This window comes from Coregonus clupeaformis, chromosome 33 (assembly GCF_020615455.1).
Source record: "Coregonus clupeaformis isolate EN_2021a chromosome 33, ASM2061545v1, whole genome shotgun sequence".
Lineage (NCBI taxonomy): Eukaryota > Metazoa > Chordata > Actinopteri > Salmoniformes > Salmonidae > Coregonus > Coregonus clupeaformis.
Genome location: NC_059224.1, coordinates 27,643,716 through 27,656,930, shown reverse-complemented (window position 1 = coordinate 27,656,930; position 13,215 = coordinate 27,643,716).

Below are 13,215 nucleotides of genomic sequence, written 5' to 3'. Positions count from 1 at the left end.
TACATTGTGAAGCATTTGCGAGTGCGACACAGTAGGTTGGTAGGGACATAAAGCCCTCAGCATTTAAACAACATTTAGTTGTATTAAATAATTATAGTCTATAAATTGCACATATAGGCTGTGACTTAGAATTAAATCTACATCGTACCAAGATGGCGGAGCAGTGCGGTCGTGTTCTCTTGTGTGTCCGTGTAAATAGCCTGTTTTTTTTGTATTTTTTTGTATTTTACGTATATATTTCCCTATCACACTTTTCATCCTTCTACTAAATATACTTTCCTGCAACCCGCCTCACTCAATGTGGAACGGATTCTATTATTTACTCACCTGTTATCTAGAATCTCCAGTTGAAACTAGCCAACTAGCTAACTAGCTACTTGCTATTAGCCACCGTTAGCAGTTTTCACCCAGAACATCGGATTTTCTGCCGGAATAACTGAATCACTGGACCTTAACACCGGATCGCAACTAGCTAGCCGCAACCGGTCGAATGGATGTTGCTGTAGGCTAATCACCACTGCCCCCGAAGCAAGCACCAGTTAGCCTCGAGCAAGCCCATATCCCGGCTATCTACCTCTCTGTCTACCGGACGGGAGTAGCCAGCTAACTAGCTACTAGCCACCGTTTTCACCATTGTCCGTGGCCTGCACTACCTACCAGCCAGCTCTATCCTGGACTATTATCGGCCAGTCTGCACTGTCTGCACAGCGCGTTATCGACCCAGAACCTATCGGATTTTCTGCCGGAATCACTGAATCACTGGACCTTTAACACTGGATAATCGCAACTAGCTAGCTGCAACCAAATAGACGTTGTTGTTGGCTAATCAGCCTTGAGCTATCCTTGAGTCAGGCACATCTCCCAGCTATCTACCTCTCTGTCAACCGGACGGGACCTCCTAGTGTCGACACGGAGCCCCGCCGATCCATCACGACTGATCCGCCGACATAATTGTCTGTGGTTTCAACAGGCTTCCCGTTGCGACGACCACGAAGATCCATCTGCTAGCCCGGCCCGCTAGCACACGCAAACAACAACCGTGCTTCCTGCTCGCTGTGCTGTAAACACCAATTCGAACTGCTCTCGGACTAACATATTGCTGTTCACTGGACCTTATGATCACTCAGCTGCACAGCTGATGCCTGCTGGACTGTTCCTTTACACGGTACCCTGTCCTGTCTATCTGTTTAGCTTCAGCCCAAACTTTATCGCCATTACCAGTTGTTGTCTTAGCTCTCTCTAATAACACCTGTGATTGCTTTGTGCCTCTCTCCCATGTCAATATGCCTTGCCTATTGCTGTTCCAGTTAGTTCTTATTATACAATTTCACTGTAGAACCCCAAGTCCCTCTCAAACTGCCTCAAATAGTTCCTTTGTTCCACCCCCTATACACGCCAAGACCGGCTCAATCGGTGCCTCCAGTGATGCTATCTCTTTCATTGTTACCCAACGCTTAGGTTTACCTCCACTGTACTCATATTCTTGTCTGTACATAATGCCCTGAATCTTTTCTACAACACCTGGAAATCTGCCCCCTTTATTCTCTGTACCCAACGCACTAGAAGACCAGTTCTTAAAGCCTTTAGCCGTATCCTTATTCTAGTCCTCCTCTGTTCCTCTGGTGATGTAGAGGCTAACCCAGGCCCTGCAGCCCCCAGTATCACTCCTACTCCCCAGGAGCTATCATTTGTTGACTTCTGTAACCGTAAAAGCCTTGGTTTTCTGCACGTTAACATCAGAAGCCTCCTTCCTAAATTTGAGTTATTCACTGCGTTAGCACACTGCCAAGCCTGATGTTCTAGCAGTGTCTGAATCCTGGCTTAGGAAGGCCACTGAAAATTCTGAAATTTCCATCCCCAACTACAACATTTTCCATCTAGATAGAACTGCCAAAGGGGGTGGAGTTGCAATCTACTGTAGAGATAGAGCTCTGCAGGCTATCATACTATCCAGGTCTGTGCCCAAACAGTTTGAGCTTCTACTTCTAAAAATCCACCTTTCCAGAATTAAGTCTCTCTCTGTTGCCGCTTGCTACAGACCCCCCTCAGACCCCAGCTGTGCCCTGGACACCATATATGAATTGATTGCCCCCCATCTATCCTCAGAGTTCATATTGCTTGGTGACCTAAACTGGGATATGCTTAACACCCCGGCCATCCTACAATCCAAACTAGATGCCCTCAATCTCACACAAATTATCAACGAACCTACCAGGTACAACCCTAAATCCGTAAACATGGGCACCCTCATAGATATCATCCTGACTAACTTACCCTCTAAATACACCTCCGCTGTCTTCAACCAGGATCTCAGCGATCACTGCCTTATTGCCTGTGTCCGTAACGGGTCCGCGGTCAAACGACCATCCCTCATCACTGTCAAACGCTCCCTAAAACACTTTAGCGAGCAGGCCTTCCTAATTGACCTGGCCCAGGTATCCTGGATGGATATCGATCTCATTCCGTCAGCAGAGGATGCCTGGTTGTTCTTTAAAAGTAATGTCCTCTCAATCTTAAATAAACACGCCCCGTTCAAAAAATACAGAACTAAGAACAGATATAGCCCCTGGTTCTCCTCAGACTTGACTGCCCTTGACCAGCACAAAAACATCCTGTGGCGTACTGCATTAGCCCCCGCGATATGCAACTTTTCAGGGAAGTTAGGAACCAATATACACAAGCAGTTAGGAAAGCAAAGGCTAGCTTTTTCAAAAAGAAATTTGCATCCTGTAGCACTAACTCCAAAAAGTTTTGGGACACTGTAAAGTCCATGGAGAATAAGAGCACCTCCTCCCAGCTGCCCACTGCACTGAGGCTAGGAAACACTATCACCACCGATAAATCTACAATAATCGAGAATTTCAACAAGCATTTTGCTACGGCTGGCCAATCTTTCCACCTGGCTACCACTACCCCGGCCACCAGCTCTGCACCCTCCGCTGCAACTTGCCAATGACCCCCCCCGCATCTCCTTCACACAAATTCAGACTGCTGATGTTCTGAAAGAGCTGCAAAATCTGGACCCCTACAAATCATATGGGCTAGACAATCTGGACCCTTTCTTTCTAAAACTAGCCGCCGAAATTGTCGCAACCCCTATTACTAGCCTGTTCAACCTCTCTTTTGTAACGTCTGAGATCCCCAGAGATAGGAAAGCTGCCGTGGTCATCCCCCTCTTCAAAGGGGGTGACACTCTAGATCCAAACTGTTACAGACCTATATCCATCCTGCCCTGCCTTTCGAACGTTTTTGAAAGCCAAGATAACAAACAGATCACCGACCATTTCGAATCCCACCGTACCTTCTCCGCTATGCAATCCGGTTTCCGAGCTGGTCATGGGTGCACCTCAGCCACGCTCAAGGTCCTAAACGATATTATAACCGCAATCGATAATAGACAGTACTGTGCAGCCGTCTTCATCGACCTGGCCAAAGCTTTCGACTCTGTCAACCACCGCATTCTTATTGGCAGACTAAATAGCCTTGGTTTCTCAAATGACTGCCTTGCCTGGTTCACCAACTACTTCTCAGATAGAGTTCAATGTGTCAAATCGGAGGGCCTGTTGTCTGGACCTATGGCAGTCTCTATGGGGGTGCCACAGGGTTCAATTCTTGGGCCGACTCTTTTCTCTGTGTATATCAATGATGTCGCTCTTGCTGCTGGTGACTCTCAGATCCACCTCTACGCAGGCGACACCATTTTGTATACATCTGGCCCTTCATTGGACACTGTGTTAACAAACCTCCAAACGAGCTTCAATGCCATACAACACTCCTTCAGTAGCCTCCAACTGCTCTTAAGCGCTAGTAAAACTAAATGCATGCTCTTCAGTCGAACGCTGCTGGCACCCGCCCACCCGACTAGAATCACTACTCTCGACGGGTCTGACTTAGAGTATGTGGACAACTACAAATATCTAGGTGTCTGGTTAGACTGTAAACTCTCCTTCCAGACTCACATTAAGCATCTCCAATCCAAAGTGAAATCTAGAATCGGCTTCCTATTTCGCAACAAAGCCTCCTTCACTCATGCTGCCAAACATGCCCTCGTAAAACTGACTATCCTACCGATCCTCCAGCAGGTATATCTCACTGGTCATCCCCAAAGCCAAAACCTCCTTTGGCCGCCATTCCTTCCAGTTCTCTGCTGCCAATGACTGGAACGAATTGCAAAAATCTCTGAAGCTGGAGACTCTTATCTCCCTCACTAACTTTAAGCATCAGTTGTCAGAGCACCTTACCGATCACTGCACCTGTACACAGCCCATCTGAAATTAGCCCACCCAACTTCATCATCCCCATATTGTTATTTATTTTGCTCATTTGCACCCCAGTATCTCTATTTGCACATCATCTCTTGCACATCTATCATTCCAGTGTTAATACTAATTGTAATTATTTAGCACTATGTCCCATTTATTGCCTTACCTCCATAACTTGCTACATTTGCACACACTGTATATAGATTTTCTGGTGTATTTTTGACTTTGTTTTGTTTTACCCCATGTGTAACTCTGTGTTGTTGTTTTTATCGCACTGCTTTGCTTTATCTTGGCCAGGTCGCAGTTGTAAATGAGAACTTGTTCTCAACTGGCTTACCTGGTTAAATAAAAATAAAAATAAAAAGATAAATGACTTATTAGTGTATTTTGAATACATTTTTAGAAACACGAGTTTGGCCTGTCTGTGGCTTCAGGCTCATGTGGTGCCTGGAGATCCGGCCAGCAGCGGAGTTGCAGAGCCACTGGGGATGCTAAACACCCTTTTGGCCACGCTTGCCAGGCTGGGCAGAGATGCATAGTTAAAAAAAAAAAAAAATTCTATAGGTAGGCCTAAAGGTTTTTAGGCAAAATAACCCAATCAAAACGGAAAGTTCCTTGAACGTGGGAATATGCCAGGCATATTGGGCCAAAATCAATTATGGCCTATTGTATAGATAATAGAACGAAAATGAACAAAACGTTTAAGAGATCTGATTTTTAGTTTATAAATACTTTTCTATAATGACACATTTAGTTGTCTACCCACCTCATTCCTTTCTTTTAGAATGTGCGCGTAAGTACACCACCATACTTTTGGGATAAGTGTATTTTCAGATTCCACAATGATTCTTTAATTGTGGACACTACATCACCGCACTCCCTCTCTTGGTCTTGGTTCTCATCTTTGTAAGTCACCTTGACTTAGCACCTGTGTGTTTTATCAGTTTCTTTATGAAAATATTTAGCGAACTCCATGACAGTAGTTAAAGCAAGGGGCTATTAGCAGCACACAAGTAGACTACAAATGCATGCTGGGGCGGGCACGCCCTAAGCTCGTGAAGTGAGCTCTCCTGGAGCTAAATTGGAGCGGGCGAGAAGGCCGACGCTCCAGACTTTGGGAATCTCGCTCCACGCTCCAGTCAAATTGGGCACGCTCCGCTCCCATACTCTGCAACCTAGCCTATGAATAAAAGTTTATAACGTAGGTGCACACAGGTCGAGATAAACATTTGAGGTGACAGTGACACATTCAATACTGCCTTGCACACTCTTACCTGCATATAAGTGATCTTGGGTGTAATCATTAGTCCAACAGTTGCAAACGAGAGTTTCTATTGAACAAATTCAGATATGTTTTCCCCCGCTTCATTCCGTTTAAGAAACGTTTTTCAACAGAATCGGTGGAATGAATACACCCCTGATTTACACTTTAGTCATTTTAGCAGACGCTCTTATCCAGAGCGACTTACAGTTAGTGAGTGCATACATTTTCATACGTAAACACAGTTCACTAGCATAGCTGCCACGTTTTATTCCTTCTCGCATCTATGCACTCTCCTCCTCTCACCTTTTCCCTTCGTTTGTGGAGTTCAATGCACAAAACATCAGCTGTATGTGACCAGGCGAAAAAACCTTTCCAAGCCAAATCATATCATAACCGCTACACACAGCCTACATAGTTGTCACCATATTAGCTAAAGTAACGTCATAGTCAACATAGCTAATAGAACTAACGCGTTAGTAAACCCGCTGCAATCATGCAGTAACGTTACAGTGTATAGTCAGTAAGCACTTTAGCAGTTAATACATTTGTAAAACCAAAGCTTACCTTGACTTGGAAGAGTTCCAGTGTTGTGTTGGATAGTCATAGCCAGCTAGCTAACATAACATCCCTCTGTTTGAGCAGGTTGTTTGAGTAGGCTAAACTAGCTAGCTGCATTTGCTAACTACTAGTAAGTAAGTGAAACTAAAAGGAAACAAAATAAAGAAATCTCTCTCTCACTATCTCTCTTGCTTCTCCATTTTTGAAGAAATTAATTTGTTAAACTGTTCAACTATTGTCTTTCTCTCTTTGAGACAACTACACACCACATTTTATGCACTGCAGTGCTAGCTAGCTGTAGCTTATGCTTTCAGTACTAGATTCATTCTCTGATCCTTTGATTGGGTGGACAATATGTGAGTTCATGCTGCAAGAGCTCTGATAGGTTGGAGGATGGAAGTTGTCATAATTATTGTGTAAGTCTATGGAAGGGGTGAGAACCATGAGCCTCCTAGGTTTTGTATTGAAGTCAATGTACCCAGAGGAGGACGGAAAATAGCTGTCCTCCGGCTACACCATGGTGCTACCCTACAGAGTACTGTTGAGGCTACTGTAGACCTTCATTGCGAAACAATGTGTTTTAATCAATTATTTGGTGACACATTTAGTATAGTTTTATCTAAAAATAAAAATAAATATTATGTTTTACAATTTTTATGAAATTCACTGAGGATGGTCCTGCCCTTCCTCCTCTGAGGAGCCTCCACAGGTTGGAACATTGCTGCGGAGACTTGCTTCCATTCAGCCACAAGAGCATTAGTGAGGTAGGGTACTGATGTTGGGCGATTAGGCCTGGCTCACAGTAAGCGTTCCAATTCATCCCAAAGGTGTTTGATGGGGTTGAGATCAGGGCTCTGTGCAGGCCAGAACAAGTTCTTCCACACCGATCTCGACAAACCATTTCTGTATGGACCTCGCTTTGTGCACGGGGGCATTGTCATACTGGAAAAGGAAAGGGCCTTCCCCAAACTGTTGCCACAAAGTTGGAAGCACAGAATCGTCTAGAATGTAATTGTATGTTGTAGCATTAAGATTTCCCTTCACTGGAACTAAGGGGCCTAGCCCGAACCATGAAAAACAACCCCAGACCATTATTCCTCCTCCACCAAACTTTACAGTTGGCACTATGCATTGGGGTAGGTAGTGTTCTGGCATCCGCTAAACCCAGATTGGTCCGTCGGACTGCCAGATGGTGAAGCGGATTTCATCACTCCAGCCGACGCTTGGCATTGCGCATGGTAATCTTAGGCTTGTGTGCGCCTGCTCGGACATGGAAACCGATTTCATGAAGTTCCCGACAAACAGTGCTGACATTGCTTACAGAGGCGTTTAGAACTCGGTAGTGATTGTGGCAACCAAGGACAGACGATTTTTACACGCTACGCGCTTCACCACTCGGTGGTCCCATTCAGTGAGCTTGTGTGGCCTACCACTTCGCGGCTGAGCCGTTGTTGCTCCTAGACGTATCCACTTCACAATAACAGCACTCACAGTTGACCGGGGCAGCTCTAGCAGGACGGACATTTGACGAACTGACTTGTTGGAAATGTGGCATCCTATGATGGTGCCAGGTTGAAAGTTACTGAGCTCTTCAGTAAGGCCGTTCTACTGCCAATGTTTGTCTATGGAGATTGCATGGCTATGTGCTCGATTTTATACATCTGTCAGCAACGGGTGTGGCTGAAATAGCCGAATCCACTCATTTGAAGTGGTGTCCACATACCTTTTGTATGCAGTGCATTCGGAAAGTATTCAGACCCCTTCCCTTTTTCCACATTGTTACGTTACAGCCATATTCTAAAATGTATTAAATAATAACAATTCCTCATCAATCTACACACAATACCCATAATGACAAAGCGAAAACAGTTTTTTAAAAGTTTTTTTGAAATAATAAATAAATGTATTTACGTAAGTATTCAGACCCTTTGCTATGAGACCCGAAATTGAGCTTGTGCATCCTGTTTCTATTGATCATCCTTGAGATGTTTCTACACCTTGATTGGCGTTCACCTGTGGTAAATTCAATTGATTGGACATGATTTGGAAAGGCACACACCTGTCTATTTAAGGTCCCACAGTTGACAGTGTATGTCAGAGCAAAAACCAAGCCATGACGTTGAAGGAATTGTCCGTACAGCTCAGAGACAGGATTGTGTCGAGGCACAGATCTGGGGAAGGGTACCAAAAAATTTCTCCAGCATTGAAGGTCCCCAAGAACACAATGGCCTCCATCATTCTTAAATGGAAGAAGTTTGGAACCACCAAGACTCTTCCTAGAGCTGGCCGCCCGGCCAAACTGAGCAATTGGGGGAGAAGGGCCTTGGTCAGGGAGGTGACCAAGAACCCAATGGTTCCTCTGTAGCGATGGGGGGGACCTTCCAGAAGGACAACCATCTCTGCAGCACTCTTGAGTGGCCAGACGAAGCCACTCCTCAGTAAAAGGCACATGACAGCCCGCTTGGAGTTTGCCAAAAAGGCATCTAAAGGACTCTCAGACCATGGGAAACAAGATTCTCTGGTCTGATGAAACCAAGATTGAACTATGGCCTGAATGCCAAGTGTCACGTCTGCATATAGAAGCAAACCAGATGGACATCATGAAAATGATCGGAGGAAGTTCAGGAGTAAAAACAAACAAAATATAATTATTGTAGAATTTGTGTCCATAAAATGTATATAGTATGTATGGGCTGGAAGTAGAGGCCTAAGCGTTGTTGTTTACTCCAATTGGGGAAAGGGGTGGTGGGGTTGGAAAGTAATGACGGGAAATATAATTTAAAGGATGTGTGTGTGTGTGTGGATGTATGTGTGTATATATACAGTGAGGGGAAAAAAAGTATTTGATCCCCTGCTGATTTTGTACGTTTGCCCACTGACAAAGAAATGATCAGTCTATAATTTTAATGGTAGGTTTATTTGAACAGTGAGAGACAGAATAACGACAAAAAAATCCAGAAAAACGCATGTCAAAAATGTTATTAATTGATTTGCATTTTAATGAGGGAAATAAGTATTTGACCCCTCTGCAAAACATGACTTAGTACTTGGTGGCAAAACCCTTGTTGGCAATCATAGAGGTGAGACGTTTCTTGTAGTTGGCCACCAGGTTTTCACACATCTCAGGAGGGATTTTGTCCCACTCCTCTTTGCAGATCTTCTCCAAGTCATTAAGGTTTCGAGGCTGACGTTTGGTAACTCGAACCTTCAGCTCCCTCCACAGATTTTCTATGGGATTAAGGTCTGGAGACTGGCTAGGCCACTCCAGGACCTTAATGTGCCTCTTCTTGAGCCACTCCTTTGTTGCCTTGGCCGTGTGTTTTGGGTCATTGTCATGCTGGAATACCCATCCACGACCCATTTTCAATGCCCTGGCTGAGGGAAGGAGGTTCTCACCCAAGATTTGACGGTACATGGCCCCGTCCAGCGTCCCTTTGATGCGGTGAAGTTGTCCTGTCCCCTTAGCAGAAAAACACCCCCAAAGCATAATGTTTCCACCTCCATGTTTGACGGTGGGGATGGTGTTCTTGGGGTCATAGGCAGCATTCCTCCTCCTCCAAACACGGCGAGTTGAGTTGATGCCAAAGAGCTCGATTTTGGTCTCATCTGACCACAACACTTTCACCCAGTTCTCCTCTGAATCATTCAGATGTTCATTGGCAAACTTCAGACGGGCATGTATATGTGCTTTCTTGAGCAGGGGGACCTTGCGGGCACTGCAGGATTTCAGTCCTTCACGGCGTAGTGTGTTACCAATTGTTTTCTTGGTGACTATGGTCCCAGCTGCCTTGAGATCATTGACAAGATCCTCCCGTGTAGTTCTGGGCTGATTCCTCACCGTTCTCATGATCATTGCAACTCCACGAGGTGAGATCTTGCATGGAGCCCCAGACTGAGGGAGATTGACAGTTCTTTTGTGTTTCTTCCATTTGCGAATAATCGCACCAACTGTTGTCACCTTCTCACCAAGCTGCTTGACGATGGTCTTGTAGCCCATTCCAGCCTTGTGTAGGTCTACAATCTTGTCCCTTACATCCTTGGCGAGCTCTTTGGTCTTGGCCATGGTGGAGAGTTTGGAATCTGATTGATTGATTGCTTCTGTGGACAGGTGTCTTTTATACAGGTAACAAGCTGAGATTAGGAGCACTCCCTTTAAGAGTGTGCTCCTAATCTCAGCTTGTTACCTGTATAAAAGACACCTGGGAGCCAGAAATCTTTCTGATTTGAGAGGGGGTCAAATACTTATTTCCCTCATTAAATTGTAAATCAATTTATAACATTTTTGACATGCGTTTTTTCTGGATTTTTGTTGTTGTTATTCTGTCTCTCACTGTTCAAATAAACCTACCATTAAGATTATAGACTGATCATTTCTTTGTCAGTGGGCAAATGTACAAAATCAGCAGGGGATCATATACTTTTTTCCCTCACTGTATGTATGTATGTATGTATGTATGTATATGTATATGTACAGTGGGGAGAACAAATATTTGATACACTGCCGATTTTGCAGGTTTTCCTACTTACAAAGCATGTACATGTCTGTAATTTTTATCATAGGTACACTTCAACTGTGAGAGACGGAATCTAAAACAAAAATCCAGAAAATCACATTGTATGATTTTTAAGTAATTAATTTGCATTTTATTGCATGACATAAGTATTTGATCACCCACCAACCAGTAAGAATTCCGGCTCTCACACACCTGTTAGTTTTTCTTTAAGAAGCCCTCCTCTTCTCCACTCATTACCTGTATTAACTGCACCTGTTTGAACTCGTTACCTGTATAAAAGACACCTGTCCACACACTCAATCAAACAGACTCCAACCTCTCCACAATGGCCAAGACCAGAGAGCTGTGTAAGGACATCAGGGATAAAATTGTAGACATGCACAAGGCTGGGATGGGCTACAGGACAATAGGCAAGCAGCTTGGTGAGAAGGCAACAACTGTTGGCGCAATTATTAGAAAATGAAAGAAGTTCAAGATGACGGTCAATCACCCTCGGTCTGGGGCTCCATGCAAGATCTCACCTCGTGGGGCATCAATGATCATGAGGAAGGTGAGGGATCAGCCCAGAACTACACGGCAGGACCTGGTCAATGACCTGAAGAGAGCTGGGACCACAGTCTCAAAGAAAACCATTAGTAACACACTACGCCGTAATGGATTAAAATCCTGCAGCGCACGCAAGGTCCCCCTGCTCAAGTCCAGGCCCGTCTGAAGTTTGCCAATGACCATCTGGATGATCCAGAGGAGGAATGGGAGAAGGTCATGTGGTCTGATGAGATAAAAATAGAGCTTTTTGGTCTAAACTCCACTCGCCGTGTTTGGAGGAAAAAGAAGGATGAGTACAACCCCAAGAACACCATCCCAACCGTGAAGCATGGAGGTGGAAACATCATTCTTTGGGGATACTTTTCTGCAAAGGGGACAGGACGACTGGACCGTATTGAGGGGAGGATGGATGGGGCCATGTATCGCGAGATCTTGGCCAACAACCACCTTCCCTCAGTAAGAGCATTGAAGATGGGTCGTGGCTGGGTCTTCCAGCATGACAACGACCCGAAACACACAGCCAGGGCAACTAAGGACTGGCTCTGTAAGAAGCATCTCAAGGTCCTGGAGTGGCCTAGCCAGTCTCCAGACCTGAACCCAATAGAAAATCTTTGGAGGTAGCTGAAAGTCCGTATTGCCCAGCGACAGCCCCGAAACCTGAAGGATCTGGAGAAGGTCTGTATGGAGGAGTGGGCCAAAATCCCTGCTGCAGTGTGTGCAAACCTGGTCAAGACCTACAGGAAACGTATGATCTCTGTAATTGCAAACAAAGGTTTCTGTACCAAATATTAAGTTCTGCTTTTCTGATGTATCAAATACTTATGTCATGCAATAAAATGCAAATTAATTACTTAAAAATCATACAATGTGATTTTCTGGATTTTTGTTTTAGATTCTCTCTCACAGTTGAAGTATACCTATGATAAAAATTACAGACCTCTACATGCTTTGTAAGTAGGAAAACCTGCAAAATCGGCAGTGTATCAAATACTTGTTCTCCCCACTGTATATGTATATATATATTTGTGAGGGAAAAAAACATATGGGGGATTGGAAGTGATGCAGACAATTACATTAATGGAAGTTACAATCTATCTGAAATATTAAAGCTGATCTACAGTGGGGGAAAAAAAGTATTTAGTCAGCCACCAATTGTGCAAGTTCTCCCACTTAAAAAGATGAGAGGCCTGTAATTTTCATTATAGGTACACGTCAACTATGACAGACAAAATGAGAATTTTTTTCTCCAGAAAATCACATTGTAGGATTTTTAATGAATTTATTTGCAAATTATGGTGGAAAATAAGTATTTGGTCAATAACAAAAGTTTCTCAATACTTTGTTATATACCCTTTGTTGGCAATGACACAGGTCAAACGTTTTCTGTAAGTTTTCACACACTGTTGCTGGTATTTTGGCCCATTCCACCATGCAGATCTCCTCTAGAGCAGTGATGTTTTGGGGCTGTCGCTGGGCAACACGGACTTTCAACTCCCTCCAAAGATTTTCTATGGGGTTGAGATCTGGAGACTGGCTAGGCCACTCCAGGACCTTGAAATGCTTCTTACGAAGCCACTCCTTCGTTGCCCGAGCGGTGTGTTTGGGATCATTGTCATGCTGAAAGACCCAGCCACGTTTCATCTTCAATGCCCTTGCTGATGGAAGGAGGTTTTCACTCAAAATCTCACGATACATGGCCCCATTCATTCTTTCCTTTACACGAATCAGTCGTCCTGGTCCGTTTGCAGAAAAACAGCCCCAAAGCATGACGTTTCCACCCCCATGCTTCACAGTAGGTATGGTGGGGCGGCAGGTAGCTTAGGGGTTAAGAGCGTTGTGCCAGTAACCGAAAGGTTGCTGGTTCTAATCCCCGAGCCAACTAGGTGAAAAATCTGTCGACGTGCCCTTGAGCAAGGCACTTAACCCTAATTGCTCCTGTAAGTCGCTCTGGATAAGAGCGTCTGCTAAATGACTAAAATGTAAATGTAAAAATGTGTTCTTTGGATGCAACTCAGCATTCTTTGTCCTCCAAACAAGACGAGTTGAATTTTTACCAAAAAGTTCTATTTTG